Source organism: Rattus norvegicus, chromosome 17 (genome assembly GCF_036323735.1).
Source record: "Rattus norvegicus strain BN/NHsdMcwi chromosome 17, GRCr8, whole genome shotgun sequence".
NCBI lineage: Eukaryota > Metazoa > Chordata > Mammalia > Rodentia > Muridae > Rattus > Rattus norvegicus.
The window spans coordinates 72,310,788-72,332,790 of NC_086035.1; positions in this window are offsets into that span (position 1 = coordinate 72,310,788).

Genomic DNA, 22,003 nt, shown 5'->3' on the forward strand with positions numbered 1-22,003 from the left:
TGTGAGACAGGGTCTCTCCTTGGCTTGGAACTTGAAGTGGGCTAGCATACCCCAAGGATTCCCCCACACTGCCTCCACACTGCTTCTATTAAATGGGGATTCTGGGCATTTAACTCAGGTTCACAAATTTCCAAGGCAGGCACTTTACCGACTGAGCTAGCTCCCTAGGCCTGGATATTTTCCAATACTCACAATCTCCCAATATCTGTCCATAGAGGGGACAGCAAAGGACAAATGAGGCAGAGCACACGTGCTCCTTTACAGAGAGGGACAGGTAGTTCCTGGTAGCAAGGGGATGAGGGCAAGGCATCAGAGCAGATCCTGTTTGTCACTGCTCTGGCCAAATAATGGCTTTCTCTGCTCGTTTTAAAAGTCAGAGACAGTCTGGGTGACTTCAGTATAGAAAAGCAGCACACAGTTTTAAAATGCTCCAGAAAGTACAAAAAGGCGGAGAGAAGAGAAAAGCAGACTTAGTTGTGGCAAAGTCTGTGCCAGCACAAACTGGCTGGGCCCCTCCTGATCAAGGCTCTTCTGTCAATCAAAAGGCTCCAGATGCTTGCCAGCAGCACTCTCGTCCCCTAACCCAGTTGCATGTTCGCAGCCCGACTTAAATGTTTTATGATTTGATTTAAAATTAAATGACGATCCTTCACAAGTTCTCTCAGGGATTAATTGCGCAATCCTAGAAGTTAAAGGTAGACATGAATGAAATCGCCATGTCCTAATTTGCAAATGCTAATTAATTTCGCATAACTAAGCATTACCCTGTGAAGACTAATGGAAATTTCATAAATTCCCCATTTTTTTCATACAGCTGTGATCAGTGCGTTTCCAGGAGTTGAGACAAACATAATTTGCATAGGCAAACCGGAACAGCTCAAACAATGTCTTAATTGTTGTTATTTAAATGAGAAGTAAATAATTAGCATCTGCATAGCACGCTAAGTTCTAGTTGGTTAATTGCATGTATACAAATTCCACAAGGAAAAAACACACATATATATGGTCCCCACTCGCCAACTTTCATATCAACTGAGGCTTCTTCATATGAGTAGCCTGTGGGGGGAGTTTCGTGAAAGAAACATTTCTCTCTCTAGTGCTTTCAAACTTGGGGTGCAGGGTGGTAACCTTTGTCCTTCTCATGCTCAGATAAAACCCAAGGCATTATAGAAATAAAGCAAAAGTAGTCAGGAAGAAATTTGAAGATTAAGTTTTCAAAACTATTTTGGTGTGCGGTGTAAAGCCTAGGGCTTCGCGCCCGCTGAGCACACACCTTGCCACTGGGTTTCACACACCTCCGTCCCCCAAACTGCTGATCTAAGAGACGTCTCTGCTGAGGCTGAACTCCCTCAGTCACTCACAAGACGATGGCAAAGCGGCCCCAGCTCTTCTCATTACTCCAGGCTTGTCTGCCAAGAAGAACCCCAGTGTGTCCTGAGCTCTAGTGGGGCTGTTTGCTCTGCACTCTCCCGGCACAGTTTTCCAGATGGTTCCTTGATGGTATTTCATTCAGGGATCCTCTGGCGGGATGAGCCAACCCCTTGGGTTGACTCTGTGAAGAGAGGCTGGAGTGCTATATTCCACGTCTACGTGTTCTTGCAGTTAGGATCTTGGGTCTGAATTTAGGCTCTGCTGAGAAGAACCTTTGGCATGGTGTATGGATTCGAGGGAGAGAATGGCTCTCCTTCATGTGAATCTTGGTCAAGGCTCTGGAACCAGCACGTTCAGAGACAGCTTTTGTGCCATGATTAGAAGCGCCCTGGTGTGCACTTTTAGCATACTAGCTGAGGAAGATGGTTTGAACCAGCAGCAGTATAATCTCAGAGCTGTTCTTAGGCGTGCACGCTAGGATGGGTTCCTGCAGTCTGCTCCGTGGGTCTAAAACTCATCACTTAAGTTTAATTTGCCTCTGAAGGAAGAAGGCAAAGGACAGTGAGGGGCCCAGGAATAAACTTACCTGTTTTCATTTGGGAACAGTATAGACATTTTACCTTCGAAATATGGCTTACAAGTTTTAACTGTGTCAGAAAGCTTCATGTTAGCAACAACAGCAGCAGCAGCAGCAGCAGCAGCAACAACAACAACAACAACAACAACAAAACCAATAAACACAGAATTCAGTTTTTCTTATTAAGAAACAGAAAGGTTGAGGACAGGGCCCAATGGGTGAAGTGCTTTCTGAACAAACCATGATACACTTAGTTTGGATTTTCTGCACCTATGTAAAAACCAAGGCTGCATGCACTTTAATCCCCAGTGCAAAGGGGTCAGGGGAAGGGAATCCCTGGGGCTCAGTGGTTGCCCTGTCTAGTCAACATGGGGAGCTCTAGGTCCAGTGAGAGACCTTGTCTCAGAACGTAATGTGGTGATGTGAGTAGAAGAAGACATCCACACTCGAACTTTGCCTCTATGTGCACATGCATAGATGAATGCATCTGCAAGTGCATACACAAACACACATACATAAAGCACACACAGAAGCATGCAGAGCCCCTCATAGGCAAACGCACAAAAGAAACAATCAGAGGAGCAGACGTTTCTGTGGGTTTCCTTAAGAAAACAAACCAAAAACAAAACTAGGTCCTAGTCACAGGGCTGACACACATGATTTAGACACAGCCGTGCTGGGTGTCACCACGATGAATTTTAGATTGTCATTTTCAGCTTCATGCCCTCTCTTTTATAGAAATTCTTGGGACAATTCTTGAGAAGAGAGGATGGGAGGGAGAAGGGCAGGGCAGGCTTATTTCCAATGGAGCTTCCTTGCGAGTGGAAGCAGATTCCTCCATAGTGTGGCTCATGTAAAGGTCTCTCCTGGATGGCCACTCACTGGATCACAGCTTTTCCCAGACAACCATTCTCTCCTTGCCTACAAACACCTGGTTGCTCTATTGTGGAAAACTCTGGAGGCAGATCCCACAGGTCTCAGTAAGGAAACAGGAAGTCTGACCCAAGAGTGGAAGGCCTGCAAGCTAATTCCTACCAGGTTGCAAATTCTTACCAGGCCACCAGTAGAGGCAGGGAAAGCACGAGTTAAGAGTGGGTTCTGTAGGCCTGAAACCAGGAAGAAAGGGACATAAAAAGTCACTGTCCCTCACCAGAGATTCTAGACTCTGGTGCGTTAGCTGGACAAAGAGTGGTTCTGATTCCTGCTCAGAGTATCTCCTAGAACTTGGGACTCTGGTGGCAGTGGGGTCTTGACTTGAAGTAGAATAAGGGAAAAAAGAACTTTGGGGATCCAAATAACACAGTGCCAATGGGAAGAATAGTGGAGAAACTTGGCCCGAGACCAGCTACGTCTAGATAAACTGGAAATTTGCCCTGGCATTTTCCCCCTCTATTGTGAAAGGCAGGACAAAGTGATGTCATCGGGACATGCAGATGTCTCTGTCCTCTTGTTTGACTAGTGCCAACAAAATGGATCTTGGCAATTGTGTGATGCGACCTCTCCCATGCTAGACCAAGTGGTCTGCTATTCTTATACCTGTAGCCTCTGGCCAGACTAATGGAAACCCAGGAACCGCACATTTCTTTGGAGAAATGGGGCCATTCCACTTTTAGCTCCCAAAGGGAGTGCTGGTTTACTACCACGAGTTTTCAGATAAGACTGGCTTGCATTTCAGCTTTGCTTTCAAAGAATATACAGAAAAGCAACTTGGGCAATCCCTTCCCTTCCCTCCCTTCTTCCTCTTTGCCCCCATTCTCTTCCTTCTTCTCTCCATATCTTCCCCTTTGCCCACCTCTCTCTCACTCACTCATTTTTTCTGATTGTGAAGACCACTGAGTAGCCCTCGATAGCTTGGAACTCTCAATGTAGACAAGGTTGGCTCCGAACTCAGAGACTGCGTGCTTCTACCTCTTGAATGCTGAGATTAAAGGCATTTGCGACCTGCTGGCACTGTTGTCTTCTATTCAGTCGTATATTCATTCCTTGAAGAAGCAAGTATTTGTTGAGCATCTAATCAGAGAATGTAGGCATTGAGGTTTAGGTCACACATCCTGTCCTAAGGGTAAAAACAGAGAATGAAGCAAGATACTAGGATATATCATAGCATCAGACAACCAGAATGAACAGATAAGAGACACCCAAGGAAAGGTCACTTGATTGGAATGGGAGATGGGTCTTTTGGGAACATTTTAGAGAACGGCAAGAAGGTAAATCTTTTTCTAATGCTTTTCTTAACATATATTAATTATGTACCATAATGATTAGTTGTGATGGTCTCATGTATATATATATATACAATGTACTTTGTTCATATTCACCCCATTACTCCATCTTGTCACCTTCCGGCTCCTGCTAATCTCCTTTACAGAGGGTTAATCTAGGTGATAAGTGGAAGTCCTCCAGAAGAAAAGAATGGACAAGCTCAGTGTTGATGGATGGAAGATCAAAGGGTTTCGAGAGAACGTGATGCATTCTGGGAGCTGCTGGAGACAAGTGTCTTGTGGTGACAGTAATGCGTTGACAGGACTTTAATTTGGATCACACTTGTCTTGTTTCCCTGAGATAGCACAGCAGCTACAACAATGGAATGTCCCACATGTGGAATATTTATTACATATTAGAGATTGTACTGGGAGTTTTGTGATACTGTGTTAATGTATGTAAAGCTTCACTTTCACAGCAAAGGAAGTAATCTAGACAGGATCTGACATTGATTTGGCTGTCTCCTGTGACCTTCCCTTGGTGCTGTCACCCAGTGGGATTTGGAAGCTGTTCTCCATTGATTAGACCCTTGGTGATGATCACATAGTGCTAGAATATGAAAACCTTGGCAATTTCGATGTGAATCCTTAAGAAGAAAGCCAATTGAAGACCTAGAAATGAACCCACACACCTATAGTCACTTGGTCTTTGACAAAGGAGCTAAAACCATCCAATAGAAGAAAGATAGCATTTTCAACAAATGGTGCTGGTTCAACTGGAGGTCAGCATGTAGAAGAATGCAAATCGATCCATTCTTATCACCATGTACAAATCTTAAGTCCAAGTGGATCAAGGACCTCCACATCAAACCAGATACACTCAAACTAATAGAAGAAAAGTGAGGAAGAATCTGGAACACGTGGGCACCGGGGAAAATTTCCTGAATAAAAAACCAATGACTCATGCTCTAAGATCAAGAATCAACAAATGAGACCTCATAAAACTGCAAAGCTTTTGTATAGCAAAGACACTATCATTAGGACAAAATGGCAACCAACAGATTGAGAAAATATCTTTAGCAATCCTACATCTGATAGAGGACTAATATCCAAAATATACAAAGAACTCACGAAGTTAGACTGCAGGGAGACAAATAACCCTATTAAAACTGGGTACAGAGCTAAACAAAACATTCTCAGCTGAGGAATATCGAATGGCCAAAAAGCACCTAAAGAAATGTTCAACATCCTTAGTCATCAGGAAAATGCAAATCAAAACAACCCTGAGATTTCACCTCACACCAGTGAGAATGGCTAAGATAAAAAAACTCAGGTGACAGCAGATGCTGGAGAGGATGTGGAGAAAGAGGAACACTCCTCCATTGTTGGTGGGATTGCAGACTGGTACAACCATTCTGGAAATCAATCTGGAGGTTCCTCAGAAAATTGGACATTGAACTACCTGAGGACCCAGCTATACCTCTCTTGGGCATATACCCAAAAGATGCCCCAACATACAACAAAGACACATGCTCCACTATGTTCATAGCAGCCTTTTTTATAATAGCCAGAAGCTGGAAAGAACCCAGATGCCCTTCAACAGAGGAATGGATTCAAAAAATGTGGTACATCTACACAATGGAGTACTACTCAGCTATCAAAAACAATGACTTCATGAAATTCATAGGCAAATGGAATGAACTAAAAAATATAATCCTAAGTGAGGTTACTCAATCACAGAAAAACAGACTTGGTATGCACTCATTGATAAATGGATATTAGCCAAAAAGCTGGAATTACCCAAGATGCAATCCACAGTCCACAGGAAGCTTAAGAAGAAGGATGACCAAAATGAGGATGCTCCTACTCCTTCTTAAAAGGGGAAAAATATTCATAGGAGGGAATATGGAAGCAAAGTTTAGAGCAGTGACTCAAAGAATGGCCATTCAGAGCCTGACCCACATGTGGCCCATATATATACAGCCACGAAAACAAGATAATATTGATGAAGCTAGAAAATGCATGCTGAAAGGGACCAAATATAGATCTCTCCTGAGAGACACATCCAGAGCATGTCCAATACAGAGGTGAATGCTAGCAGCAAACCACTGAGCTGAGAATAGGATCCCCTTGGGGGAAATTAGAGGAAGTATTGAAAGAGTTGAAGGAGCTTGCAATGCCATAAAAACAACAATGCCAACCAACTAGAGCTTCCAGGGACTAAACCACTACCCAAAGACTATACATGGACTGATTCAGGGCTCCAACTGCATATGTAGCAGAGAATAGCCTTGTTGGGGCACCAGGAGAAGGGGAAGCCCTTGGTCCTGCCATGGTTAGACCCCCCCCAGTGCAGAGGAATATGGGGGGGTACAATAAGGGGGATGTATAGGGGAATTCCTGTATGGGGGAGGGGGAGGGGGTGGGGAGGGAATGGGGATTTATGGGCAGGAAACCAGGTAGGGTAATAACGTTTGAAATGTAAGTAAAGAAATATATTCAATAAAAAATTAAAAGAAATAATGAAGTAAAAAAAAAAAGAAAGCTAGGATCAGTAATGATGTTGATAACCCCTATGCACCATTTATTTATATGGAAGGTCCAGAGTCATTAAATCCATACAAAACAAAGCAGTAGACCATCAGTTGTCTAAGAATGACTACAGAGGGGAAAAGAGACATGTCTTATTTGGATGTGATAAAAATATTCAAAAATTAATTATGGTGATGGTTGCCCAAAACAGAGCACACAAGAATATCATACACATCAAAGGCATTGTTCTCATGCTAAGAGTTATATTTCAATAAAGTGATTGCTACCCAAAATAAATAATGAAATATGGGTGTGTTGAAATTTACGTAATGCCATGAAGAGGTGGCATAAATTAGGCTAGGTCACACATTTGATCATATGAAAGGCAGCAAGTCAGATTTAATGAGGCAGAGGGATGGAAATTCTCTGGGCACGAAGAAGTCAAGACGCTTTGTAGAGAGAAGTTATCGCAAGTGTTATAATGTGTGAGAGTCAGAAATCTGGACTCACCTGGACTTGAGGTTGGCGTAGATGGGGAGGTAGAGCTGGCTTATGGCATGGACCCCCTCGATTGTGGTTCTGAGTCACCTCTCCTTCCTCGGAGCTAGACAGCTGGCTGAGGTCTCCTCCATTTAATGATTATCCTTCCTTATGTCTGCTCAGAGCTCCGTGGCACCAGACGAAGCACTGGGTAAACTTGGCAAAAATAAGAATTCCACAGGTCAGCTAGCAAGATGATACAGCTTTCACTTTGCCATTTTCATATATTTTTTTGCAATTTCTCTTCTGTTGTTCAGCTTACGTTCGATATTTTAATTTGTTAGAATTTATATCTGCAGACATATATGAGAGCCCGAGTGAGGACTTTTCAAAATAAGATATGAGAAGAAAGAGGCAACATTGACATCTAGACCTATACACATTTCTGATAAATCGGGGCCGTGATGAACAACTGCCATTGTGTGAGTCATTCCCCTGTATCAGCACAACAAAGGGCTCACAGGAAAGAAGTGCTTGTACTCACATTTCAACGGAGTCAACTGCTCCTCAATGGACCTTATGGGTCATTGAGGGTGGCTTACTCCATTTAGCAGCCTTCTTTGAAAAGACCTTACAGATGCAGCAATGGCTCCTGCCAAATTAAAAAGGTCATTGTGCCACAAACTGGACAGACGAGTGTGCTGGTTTGTTGAAATAACCATTGGCCTCTACAAGACACACACAAGCATTTGTTAAAATGAGTTTCTTTTGGAGAGGAATATTTCTTGAGGCATTTTACTATCTAAGTAGTAAAACTCACCAGCCCCAAAGGGAAAAGTCACACATCACATTATTAAGTGTTCTGCTCTCAAACAGGGTATGTTGACATAGTGATGCTGTGGTAACCTGATATAGACTGCTTCCTGGTCTTTCTCAACTTACATTAGGTCTTTTGTAAGGGCAACAGTTAAGATTGATTTTCAACTTATAAGACCTAGCACCTAGGAGAGAGATCTCTGGAGTGTATCTGAGATAGTTTCGAGATTGAGTTAACTGAAGGCGGAAAACCCATCCTGACTGTGAGTGACACCCTCCTTTGGGGTAAATATAAATCGGAAAGAAGTTGGTAACCACTGAAACCACCATGCCACTATTGTACCTGTGGGCCACGTCTTGCCAAGGCAAATATTATTGTACACACAAAGTTTATATCTGAGCAAGGCTGTTGATAACTTCTCTCCCCTGGCAGTTTGCAATGTTCTTTCCAATTCAAAAAAAAAAAAAAATAAGCTGTCCAGAGCAAGAGGAAGCTTCTATGTTAGAATCTGTCTGCTTCCTGACTGCAGCTGTCATGTTGAGTGGCCTTTATCTCCTCGAGTTCATCTGCCTCTCATTCCCCAGTATGATGGACTGTGTCTTCAAACGGTAGCTGAAAGACACCCCTACTAAAATAATACAGTCCTACTAAAATAGGCTCCTACTTCATTAAGTAGCCTTTCTTAGGTGTTTTGTCACAGTAACACAAAGAGTGACAGAGTAAGTAAGCTTTAGGGTGAAAAAAAACTCAAGAGGCATTTGTTCTTTCTTAATAACCCAGCAGAACCTGATGGTAAGACCCTAGTGATGAAGACAACACACACATTGGTCACAGGATCAGGAAATATCAAGCTTGTGCTAACCTGGAAGTTTTCTCTTGCTGGACAGCTTTTTATAGCATTTCAAGGTACAATGCAGAGTGCCAGGGGTGAAGCGTTATCAACAGCCTTGCTCAGAGGCAAACTTTGTGAGATACAATAATATTTACTTGGCAAGACATGGCCCATGGGTGCAATGGTGGCATGGTGGTTTTAGTGATAACCAATTTCTTTCTGATTGGACCTTCACAAGAAGAAACTCACTCCCGGTACTGAATATCTGGCCAAAAACCCACGGTCCAGAGGGCCCAGGAATGAACGTGCTACAATTAGTTTGCTAAATGGACATTATACCAAACTGCTCTCTAACTATCGATCTCCATGCCTGTAGATTAGGGCATCTCTCGGCCCTCATCACAGAAGCATCTTTGTTACTGGGTGGAGGTTAGTACAGAGATTCAGAAATGGTCCAATGAGGGCTGGAGAGATGACTCAGTGGTTAAGAGCACCAACTGTTCTTCCAAAGGTCCTGAGTTCAAATCCCAGCAACCACATGGTGGCTCACAACCATCTGTAATGAGATCCGATGCCCTCTTCTGGTGTGTCTGAAGACAGCTACAGTGTACTCACATATAATAAATAAATAAAATATTAAAAAAAAAAAGAAAAGAAATGGTCCAATGAAGAGAGTTAGTGAGTGCGGAATCCTCAGCCCTGACTGAGATAACTACACCACACTCTTTCTTTCATCTTCTCTTTACCACACAGCTTCTGGGAAACACTGTAGGAGAGGAGGCGGGAGGACTATGAGAGGGTTATGAGAACCAGAGGACCGAGAGGACTATGAGGTACTGCTTATAGACACATTCTGGTTTTGCTAACAAGACCTCTCAGGGTCAGGACCTCACTAAGCAGATTAAGCTGGCTTTCAAAGCGTGCTCCACGATGCCTGTGGTTTTTGTTTTGTTTGTTTGTTTGTTTTTTGCTTTTTGTTTTATTGACATGAGCTTATTTACATGGGCTCTGGGGATCAAATTTAGTTCCTCATACATGCCAGACAAGTACTCAATTGACAGAGCCAGCTCAGCCCCGCGTCTCAGTCTTCTTGTTGGAGACATTACAGAATGAAACCAAATTGTGCTTTCTTCCTTTTAGAGACATGAGCTGGAAAGTTTCTCTGAACCTGGGCCCTCTTGAGAACCATCTGGAAGAATGAGGAAGGACTTTAACTGTAGCTGGATTGTTCTGTCTAGATTGGACATGGATCTCTCCAAGGACCAACACCAAGCGCTAGGATTATAGGTGAGCACCACTGTGCCTAGCTCATGAAATGCTGGGCATCCAGTTCAAGGCATTGTGAATGCTATGTAGATATCCTACTGACGGAGCCACATCCTGTCTATTAAACCATTAGAAAAATGCCCATCTTTTTTGAAGATGAAAGTATGGGCTTAATGTGTGAAATTAAACTTACTTGCTTTAACTTTTTCTTTAGTATTGATTAATTAAACACACATTACTTGTATTAAGTAAGATAAAGTCTCACTTGGATATACCATGTGGATCATGGTTTACACAGAATTATTGCATTTTACTTTTGAAATAAGGTATGAGGCCAAGGCTGGCCTTAAATCCTGATCCTTTTGATTCTGTCTTCTAAGTGATAGAACTAGAGAAATGTCCCACCATGCCTAGCTGGGCCATAAAAGTTTAAATTTTGTCTTCTGAGAATCTTTCAAAGGGTTCCTCCATACTGGAAGGATTGAGGACGTCTGGCCTTAGGTGCAATCATTTGCCAGATTACAAGTTTAACCTTCTAGAGAGTCAGGTTGGCCACACTCTACAGGCATTTATCTCAAGAAACTTGACCTCCTGATCAACATGATATATTTTACTAATCAGCATAGGTCACTATTAAGGAAGCATTTTAATCTGTAAAGGTAGGGGCTCACAAATTGATGTGAGTACTGGGCTTGGGTTTTAGAAGTGAATTCAGCAATATTCAAGGCACTGAGTGGCCTAAAATGTTTTGTAGACTTTACTTTCATTTATGAGAGCCAAATACACCCCTATTATGGATGGCCTCTGTCTAGACGGAAGTCTGGGGCATTCTAGTGGGCCAATGGCAAGTGTTTAGTAAGTGAATCTTGTGTCTGAAATCCCGTGGGCTCCTCCAATCTCTCGTGCCAGACCAGATCTTTTAAAAGGTCGTCGAATTGAATCTCTACTGATCTTTCAGAATCTTCCCCATCTGTTCCCTAGTGACCTATAAAGGTCTCCAAGTGTGGCAACGTTCGAGCTCTGTCTTGGTTTTATTATGATAAACATATGGTTGTCTTGTGAGGAGGCAGGAAACTCATATCTACTTCATATTTTCCATACTATGGTTATCTATTAAAAATAACTAAGAATTTGGCATGGTTAAAGTCAAGGTAACAAGGCTTCCTGCTCACCACAGATGGGTTCATGTGCAGATGGCATCTTGCACTGTAAGGGGTGCTTAGGAAGAGAGGGGTGAGTTGAAGTATTGGTGATGGGGTGTGCACACATCTGCAGAATATGACCTGAACTAGGAGGTTGTTAATTGCTAAGAAACACAGCGGAATCCAGTGGTTGATAAAGGGAAACAATCATCACCATGCTCTCTTTAACATTTTTTACTTATTCTCTAAAAAGGTGTTTTAGCAGTGTGCCCCAAATAAAAACAAGAGTCACCCCAAGTGACTGACAACTCCATGGCATAATCCCCTACTCTTCACAGGAGTGGCTTGGTTCTTGAGTTTGCAAACATGGATTCTCTGAAGAGAGATTTCAATGCGAGCCTCCCTTTTGTTCTTCATGGTTCATTTTCATGCATGATTAGATGGGCAAGTACTCGACGAATACAGGGTCTCACAGAACTGACTACAAAATAGCATTGGCAATAGAGATTCACTGCTGACATTGGCACTAGAAAGTTCTCTGTGGAGATGTTTATTGGATGAACCTCTACTCTATACTGAGCCTAGGAATGCACACCTCAGGGTATTTTCATTATTTCGTGGGCTCATCAATGAGATTTTGTTATATTTGGGACCTCTTGCCTGGGAAATAAAACATTCAGATGTTCAAATAACCTTCTTGTTCATGTCAAGACTTCAAAGGCACACCAATTCTCCACTGTGAAACAGCAGTTAACCATAACACCCTTGCCTGGAAATGTACATGTTCCTGGACCTGCGAGTCCCAGATGATTTCTTCTTTACCTTTTCTCATTCCTAATCAAGCCTTCACATTAAGAGAACTATCCTAGGGCTAGAGAGACAGCTCATCTGGTAAAGTGCCTGTCAGACAAGCATGAGGGTCTGAGTGTGATCCCCAAAGCCCGCATAAAGAAACTGGCCATGATGTCATACAGTTGTAATCCTAGTGCTTGGGAGGCAAAGACAGGAGGATCCCTGGGGTTCATTGGTGAGCCAACCTAGCCTAATTGGTGAGTTCTAGGTCGACGAGAGACCCTGTCTCAAAGGACGAGATAGATGGATACCTAGGAAAGATGCCCAAAGTTGATCTCTGGCCTCTACATGCTCTGCACGTGTGCATACATGCTTGCATACCAACTCATACACACATGTGTACACACACGCATGCTCACACACACACACACACACGCACACACACACAGAGACAGAGAGAGAGAGAGAGAGAGAGAGAGAGAGAGAGCGCTAATACCAGAATTAAGACTCCCAAAATATCCTGAGTCCTTATCTTGAAATGGTGCTATGATGTAATTGTGCTCTGACTTAACTCCTTCACTGTAGCCCCAAAAGATCATACAAACAAAATGGAGTCACCTATGCCAATGCTGCGTAACTTTACAGATGTGGGCAGATCCACAAATAGGTGAGATTTCCTCAAACAGATTTCTGTTCATTAGAGTCAGAGTCACAGGAGTCTTCTCTCTTTTCCCCTCTCCTTTAAAAAAATTATATATATATATATATATATATATATATATATATATATATGAGTGTTTCTTCATAGACACCAGAAGAGGGAATCAAATCCCATTACAGATAGTTGTGAGCTACCATGCGGGTGATAGGAATTTAATACAAGGCATCTTAAAGAACAGCCAATGCTCTTAACCACTGAGCCATCTCTCCAGCCCCAAGTCTCCTCTTTTTTAACCTTTACCAAAACCCATAATGGATGCTATCCAGTTAGCTCTTCCTGTCCCTTAGTCTCCACATTACAAAGCAGTTGCTGGTGGAGTTTACATTCTGTTTTTATAGAATGTTGTCTGTTCTAATTCGGGAATCTCAAACAAAAGCCAACTATAGATCTTTAACTAAATTTGTAGTAATGTTGCCTTTTTAGCAGTGCTAAGGCTCCAGTAAGGATAAATGAAAGAATACGGTTATTTACGTGAATGTTCATTTTTCTAACAGATTCCCCCAATCCTTTTCACAGAACCATATGCTAACATTTGTTGAGCATTTGTGTGCACTGGGCTGAGCACTTGGGTTGGCGATGACTATTCATGAATTATGCGTGGGGTTCAATTCTTGTCTCTGTTTCACAGAATGGGAAAATGAGTCTTGAAAGGATTAAATAGGGCTAGGGAGATGGCTCGGTGGGTAAAGTGCTTGTTGCACAGACGTGAATGGGGACCTGAGTTTGAATCCCCGGGAGCCATGTAAAACTGGGCTTGGTGACCTGTACCTGTAACCCTACTGTGCCTATTGTTGGTATTCTGTCTAAGCTCCACCCCTACAGTTACCTGGCAACAACCAGGTCTGCTCCGCCCCACAGTTACCTGGCAACAGCCAGTTGTACCTGGCACTATATAAGGAGCTGCTTGCCCTCTCACTCTCTCTCTTCTCTTTTCTGTTCTCTTGCCCTCTTCCCCTTTGTCCCTTCTCTCCCCATTCCCCTCCCCTCTTCCCACCACATGCTCATGGCCGGCCTTTACTTCTCCCCTCTTCTACTCTTCTCTCATTAAACCTCTCCATGTGGAACCATGTTGGCTTTGTGTGGTCTGTCCAGATGCAAGCTGAGACTTAAACCCCAACACCTATAGCAACATGGAGACAGGCAGGAAAATCTCCAAAGGCTGTTGTCCCAGTTATTGTGGGGTAGATATTGGGCAAGGACCCAAGATTGTTCTCTGACCTTCACATGTGTGCACTTTCTGCATGAATGTGTACAAACAGACACACAGATACACAGTCAAATACTTTCATCCTTTTTTTCTTTTTGGCATGCACAGTTCCCATTCATCTGTTTTACTCTTTTTTTTTAATTTTTTTTTATTTTTTATTTTTTTAAAGGTTTATTTATTTTATGTATATGAGTACACTGTAGCTGTCTTCAGATACACCAGAAGAGGGCATCAGATCTTACTATAGATGGTTGTGAACCACCATGTGGTTGCTGGGGATTGAACTCAGGACCTCTGGAAGAACTGTGAGTGCTCTTAACCCCTGAGCCATCTCTCCAGCCCCTGTTTTACTCTTCAAGAAAGTTTTTTCCTAGATATCACACGCACACACACACACACACACACCCGTGATCTGTATTATGTATATCTGGTGCCAGGCTAAGTGTTCCTTACTCTGTGGCTGAAAATGGATCTCCTGCTGTCTCAGAAACTCAATTCCCAGGAGTCATGAGTCATCCGTTCTCCTTTTAGACTTTCAGGACCGAGAGGAAAAGAAAACTACTCTTATGTAAATCTCAGGTAAAGTGACCTGGTCTATCGCCCAGGATTGAACTGGTTGGACTTAAGGCAGTTTACAAAGGGATTTATAGACCAGTCCCCAGTCATGGTGGAAGGCTGTATAACAAGTTACATTAATCTAATGAATACTGGCAAAATGTTTAGTAATGTCTACCTGGGGCTTTTCCAGAGACCCTTTGTTGTCTAATTAGGAGATAATGGATGTGTGTGCAGAGGGCAGAGGGTTCTGAAAGACACTGTTGTGTCTGTGTGCTTATACCTGGCTTGGCAGAATGATCTAAGCCAGCTCTTCAAATAAATTGACATCATTATGCCGTGTGAATTAAGAAGGGGTCATTATTCACTAACTAATTTCATTTTAACGCATCCTAAGGGGCAAACAATTACTGCTGGGAATAATAAAAGGTATCCAGGAGAACGTTTCACTCAACACAAAGATGTCTCATGCCCCTGCCCCTTACCATCTTCCCATGGGGTCATCTGCTTAGAAAGGAATTTCTTCTTTTATGTGAAATATGAAAGCATTAAGCATTGGTCATTTCCGACTGCTGTCCCTCTGACTGTGTTTGCACTGGCTTCTCTCCCCACAGAGGATGATATTAAAACTTACATTTCAGGGCCAGCAGAATGACCCAACAGGCAAAATGCCTCATGACCGCAGTTCTGTAACCCAAGTTCTATGTTCAAAAGCTGGATGCCAAGGTGCAGCTGAGAGGAGTGCCTGGAAACTTGGGAGGGGAGGCAGTGAACCTGCAGTCCCTAGGGAGGCAGAGGCAGGAGGGAAATGGAGGGCTCAAGAACTGTCCTCTGATTGCCACATGCTTTCCATGACAGGCACACTCTCTAAGTAAATACATTAAGTAATTAATAAAATTCACATTTTATTTTTAAGTTTAGATGCCTTTCATCGCAAATGACAGGAAAGTAGACTCATTTTATAAAATTAATTAATTAATTTTTTGTTTTCAATACAAATACATCCTGACCACAGCTTCCCCTACCTCTACTCCTACCAGTCCCTTCCCCACCCCAGATCCATTTTTCCTTTCTTTCTCCACCAGAAAAGAGCAGGCCTCCCAAGGATACAAACCGAACGCTGAATAGCACGATATAGGCACAGACCCTCATATCAAGGCTGGGCCAAGCAATAGGAGGATAAGGGTCCCAAGAGCAGGTGAGAGTCAGAACCTGCTCCCGCTGTTAATAGTTCCACAGAGACACCAAGGTTATAACCGTAACTCATAGGCAGAAGACCTAGCACAGACCCATGCAGGCCCCAACGATTGCTGCTTCAGCCTCAGTGATCCTCTATGAGCCTCTGACTCTAACAGATCTTCTGTCCAATCTTTCACAGGGTTCCCTGAGCTCCAAGGGGAGGGGCCGGGTGGAGATCTCCCGTTCGGGATCTCTCCCCACCTAATGATTGGCTCTGGGCTCTGTATGTGCTCCCATCAGCTAGGGTGGGGGTGGACTGGGCTAGGTATTGATCTATGCATGTAGCGGAACATCATCTTATTGATTAGAAATCGTCTTAATGATTTTTTTTTTCTCTAGGTTATTTAGCATCTTGTTCCTGGCTAACGAGGCAGCGTCAGGCCTGGGCTCCCTCTGGTGGCGTAAATCTAAAATTAGACCAGTCACTGGTTGGCCACTCCCATAACTTCTGTGCCTCCAGAGCCCCAGCACATCTTGCAGGGAGGATAGATTGTTAGTCGAGGGCTTCGTGGTTGGGTTGGTGTCTCAGTCTCACTATTGGAAGCCTTGCCCTGCTGAGGGAGAACGGCCGGTTCAGGCTCTGTATTAGGAGTCCTTACTAGGATCGGCTTCATAGAATCCTGGCAGTTTTTACAGCAGTAGGCTTCCACATGAGTCCCCAAATGCCCCCCATTCCAGTCATTTCTCCCCATACTCTTTCTCTCCCTCCTCCCCGTCCTCGGCCGGATTCCTCCTGTTCCCATTTCCACCTGTCCCCAGTCCACCCACAAAGTTCATTTCCCCTTCCCAGGGAGATCCATGCGTGCCCCCTCAGTCCTCCTTTCTACTTAGCCTCTCCGGGTCTGTGGATTGTAGCATAGTTATCCTTTATTTCACAGCTAACATCCCCTTATAAGCGAGTGCATACCATGTTTGTCTTTCTGGTCTGAGTTCCCTCACTCAGGATGATTTTTTTTTTCTAGTTCCATCCATTTGTCTGCAGATTTCATGATGTCGTCTTTTTAACAGCTGAGCAACGCTCCATTATGTAAATGTGTCATGCTTTCTTCTTTGGTTGAGGGGCATCTCGCTGTCCGTTATAAATAAAGCTGCTACGAACATATTTGAGCAGGTGTCTCTGTGGTAGGATGAAGTATCCTTCGGGTATATGTCCAAGAGCGGTATAGCTGGGTTTTGAGGTAGATCAATTCCCAGTTTCCTGAGGAACCGCCATATTGATTTTCATAGTGGTTGTACAGATTTGCTGTCCCATGGAGGACAATGGAGGAGTGTTCCCCTTGTCAGCATCATCTCTTACTTGCGTTATGGGTGTTGACATTCTGACAGGTATAAAATGGAGTCTCAAAGTAGTTTTGATTGGCACTTCCCTGACGGCTAAGGATGTGGAGCATTTCAAGTGTTTCTTAGCCATTTGCGTTTCCTCTATTAAGAATTCTCCGTTTAGATTGTCCCCCATTTTAAAATTGGGTTATTTGTTTTCTTGGTATCTCTTTTACACAAATGAGTGTTCTAGGGCCGGACACAGAGCAAGGCAGAACTGCTCCATCAGAAACCTGATTCCACTCCAGAGCGTTTGTCTGTAGATCTGCTTTAGCCTCTGACAGACGTCTGTCCTGTATGGATGAGTAGGAGACATGCTTCCCCAAACCAGTGTAGCTCAGCTCCCACAGGCGTCTTACAAAAGTGCAGATCCACATGGCTGGGGCAATGGTGTGTGCTGACTCCCCGAGACTTGGAATACTGGATAAGAGATTCCGATTGCCTTGATTGGTTGAGGTATGTAAATTCCTCCTCAATGCCCTGGCCCTCACAGGGTAGGTGTAACATCAGACACCTTCAAGCTGAAGTGTGCTACACAGAGAAGAGGAGATCAGGGAGAAGGGAAAGAGAGTGTTGATGTCTATTATAGTGAATATCAGGTTGGCAGAAGTCACTTGGTAGGTACATGGAGAAACTGAATCCAGAAATGTCTTATCGTTCATAAAGACCAAACTTCTGGACCAGATTTGGGCTCCTCTTACTCAAACACTTCTGGGCCTTGACCTTGACCTGCAACGACTGTGAACTTTTAGCACAACCACTCTGATTCACTTACTCTCACACTCAATGCTGTGTTCACACACCAGCATGGTTTCTAAGTTCTATCTGTGCCCTTGGGATCAAGGCTGCAGTCCCTTTAAGCTTCCGCCTAGAAACAAGGCCACCAGAAAGAGTTGATATGTGTTCTAGGCGACACCCAAAGTCATGAATTCTGTCTTCTAGTCTCATGAGAGGGTAGAGGTTATCCTGAGCAAATGCCACTGTGTTGGTTTTGTTATCATTGTGATCAAGTATTTTTTTTCCACAAATAATTTAAAGAAGGAAATATTTATTTTCTCTCAGTTTTCAGAAGGTGTGTGGTTCTGTTGGCTCTGGGGGCTTGGGCAGAACATTACAGTGGCAGGACTATGTGGAGGAAGGGATTCTTCTCTTCATGGCTGACAGGGAGTAGGATAGGGAGAAGCAAAACACCTCAAAAGACCTCTCGTAGAGTTGTACTTTCTACGCAAGACTATGGCTATGGCGAGGCCCTACCTCCTAAACTTTCCAGAACCTCCTGAATAGCAGCTCCGCCTGGGGTCTTAGACTTTAACACCTGTTGAAAACATTTGTTATTCGAGGCATAAAAACCAGTGGACAGACTCTCGTGACCGAGAAACTGAGGGAAATACTCTCCCTGCTTTGGGCAAATTTCTACTCCCCAGATAACTGGATCCCTTTCCATCTCTCTCTCTCTCTCTCTCTCTCTCTCTCTCTCTCTCTCTCTCTCTCTCTCTCTCCTTTTCTCCCATTCCCTTCCCTCTTCTTCCCTCCTTTCTGTTCCCCTGTATCTTTCTTCCCCATGATTGGATCTGGATTTTCAAACACACTCACTTCTGCATAAGATAAGCTGCTTATACTGGGTCTCCTGTCTGTGCAGTAGACAGAATAAAATCTGTTCTCACCATTTTCCAATCCGTGATTGGCATCCTTTGCATCCAAATCCTTCCTCCTTCTCTGCACCCCCTCTATTGTCATTTCTTTGGGCTTATGTAGCAGGGAACGCACAGTAACACCATTTTGTTTTTAAAGAAGCTTGAAATTTAGATCTACCATCCATCCATCTATTCATCTGTCTGTCTGTCTATCATCTATCTATCATCTATCTATCTATCTATCTATCTATCTATCTATCTATCTATCTATCTCATCTATCTATTATCCATCTATCTATCTATTACTATCATCTATCTGTCTGTCTATCTATCACTTATCTATCTATCAACATCATCATTATCATCTATCAAATAGATCTGGCTATGGGTCAGAGATATAACTAAATTTGCCTTGTTTAATCTATGATTTCATGGCCATGAATAAATAAATATACATGCATACATATGTATAGCACAGCTGGTTTGATAACTTAGCTTACCCACAAGGTTTTTACAACCTTTGTCCCTGATGTATGGGGTTTATTTTAAATGACTAAATCCTGTTGATCTAAGTATCCTGGGAACTGCCTGGAGGCAGGAGGATCTGTCTCTTTTGATAGAGAAGCAATGAGGAGATGAATCTCTCTTCTAATGGCTTCAGGGAATTAAAACATCCAAGAGACCTTAGGGATCCTTAGGCAGCTAATTCATGAAATACTCACATTAATTAAATTATTTATTCTGTCAATGGTCTTTAGCCAAGGGCCACTCAAAATACTCTCGTAGAAAGGACGGGCTAATTATTTGTTGCAGTGGAGGAAAATACACACTGTGGAGGGTTTAAACGGGACAATAACACTGTATGGGCTTCAAGCTGTAATTGGGAAATGGTGCAAGGATATAAATTCTTCCTAGATAAAGGAAGACTGTCAAACCAGTAAGTAATCCAAGGGACGAGAGGCTGGCAGGGATCACTGTCCCTGCTGTGAGAGCAGCTGCCTCTCACCTGTTCTGGGGGGTGGGTACTAGATATTTATTATTATTTTTGCCTGTGCTTAGATGGAATTAGGAAATGGGCCTGCTTTGTATCACTTTCCAACGAGCTCAGAGTCCTCATGTCTGAGGCTGGCCTCTTCTGAGGTGGTTTATATCTAACAAGAGGATTAGCCTGTTCTAGCTGAAGTTCCAGGTCAACATCTGAAGGACACAGACTGTGGTCTTTTTTCATTCTCAATTCATTTTACCTCATGAAATACTCATTGTGTGCTGGGATATCCATACACATCAAAAGTGGCTCTCCAGTTTAAAGAATCTACAATAGAGTAGGACAAACAAACGAGAGAGACTGTTATGCAGTCAGTGAACATGGAGTGAGCCTTTATAAAGGTCAGGCTTTGATATGAATATGTTTTGAAATGGGCATTGGATAGATTAGTAAAAATATATCTAAGATATTTTTATTTCATCAAAGGGACAGACAGTAAATAGTAAAAAAAAAATCTAAAAAATAAAAGGGACTGAAGAGATGGCTTAGTCAGAGACATGATTTCTGGGCGAGTATCCGGGACCTGAATTTGAGCCTCAGAACAGAAGAGCCAAACGCCATGGTGCATTTTGTAATCCTAGTGCCAAGAGAGAAGCAGAGACAAGAGGCTTGTGTCCTTGCTCTCCAGGAAACCTAGTTTAATCCGGGAGCCCGAAGTCCTCATGAGAGACTCTGCCTCAGAAAATAAAGTGAATGACTTGACTCCTTAGCTGTAACTCTGAGGTTAATCTCTGTGCATACATACACATACACACACACATACACACACACATACACACACATACATATACACATACACACATACATATACACATACACGCACACATACACGCACATGCACATGCACATGCACATACACATACACATAACGCATACACACACATACACACACATACACACACATACACATACACACACATACACATACACATACATACACATACACACATACACGTACACACATACAATACACATACACGCACACGCACACACACATACACACACATACACATACACACATACATACATACACATAACACATACACATATACACACACATACATATACATAACACATACACATATACACACACACACATACACTCACACATACACACACCCAAACACACACACGATCTCTTTCACACACACACACAATATATATATGTGTATATATATATATATATATATATATACACACACACACACACACACATACACACACACATTCATTTGTGTCCGAAGGCAATGACAGATAAAAGAAAAAAGTAGAGCTAAAGGGTGAGCGGCCGACCGCAGTATTATGCTCACTCATAGAGAATGTGCTACAAGCACGTGCAACCATTTGGTGAGGGGGCTACATGGGCATTCAGGCAATATTTTGATGTTTTCCTTTGGCAATATAGTGAGTGAGGTAAAGGTAAGACTACAATTGTTCATTGCCCTTCATGTTTTCAACCATTGATATTAGAGTATAATATGAGGGTTTTCACCACCATTAGACCATCTCAGTCCGTAGCATTTACACCCTGGGCTTATTCACCTCTCAGAGATTCCTGTTGCCCTGTGTCTTCCTACCTGTTAGACAGAAATGAGCTGTTCACTTTCTGCTCATTGGCTTTCGTCAGCCAACAGGAGACTCTGTTTTCTGTTAAGGTTTTCCTGGGTTGAAGAATGAACCTGTGGTTGTTTTTTATTTTTATTTTAAGTTTTTGATGGGAGTGTGGTGGACCGTGGATAGAAAGTCTAGGGATGGGTGGGTGGGCTAGATCACAATCGGAGTTGTAACAGAGCACAGCGGTCTCTGGAGATCTCTGTAGGCTGAGCGGGAGCTAGCTCTGCTTGTCCTGTTCAGAGTGATTCAGTCTGTTGTTGAGTTTTCTTCAGGGCAGTAGCACACTTTCTGTCTGCTGTTGGCACCTCTCTGCCTGCAAATACAGCCTGCTTTCCATATGTCAACATAGAACGTACAGTTCTGGTATAAGAGACAGAGATTTGAAGCGAGTCTTCTGCCTCTCCAGCTTCTAGACCTTTCTCTTTCGAGTCACTGGATCCGAGCATGAAGTGTGTTTTAATGACCCTTTCATCTACCACTCTCAAGGACACCCAAGACCCAAAACTGGCTATGGGAGTCTCTACTGAAATTCCCACAATAGAAAAAAAATTCAATTTTTACCCAAGGTGTCTCATCGCAGCTTGTTGTGTGTTTCACATGTGTACACAAGTGCATGCACGTGTCTGTGCACACTTGCGTGCATGTTTTTCCCCACTAA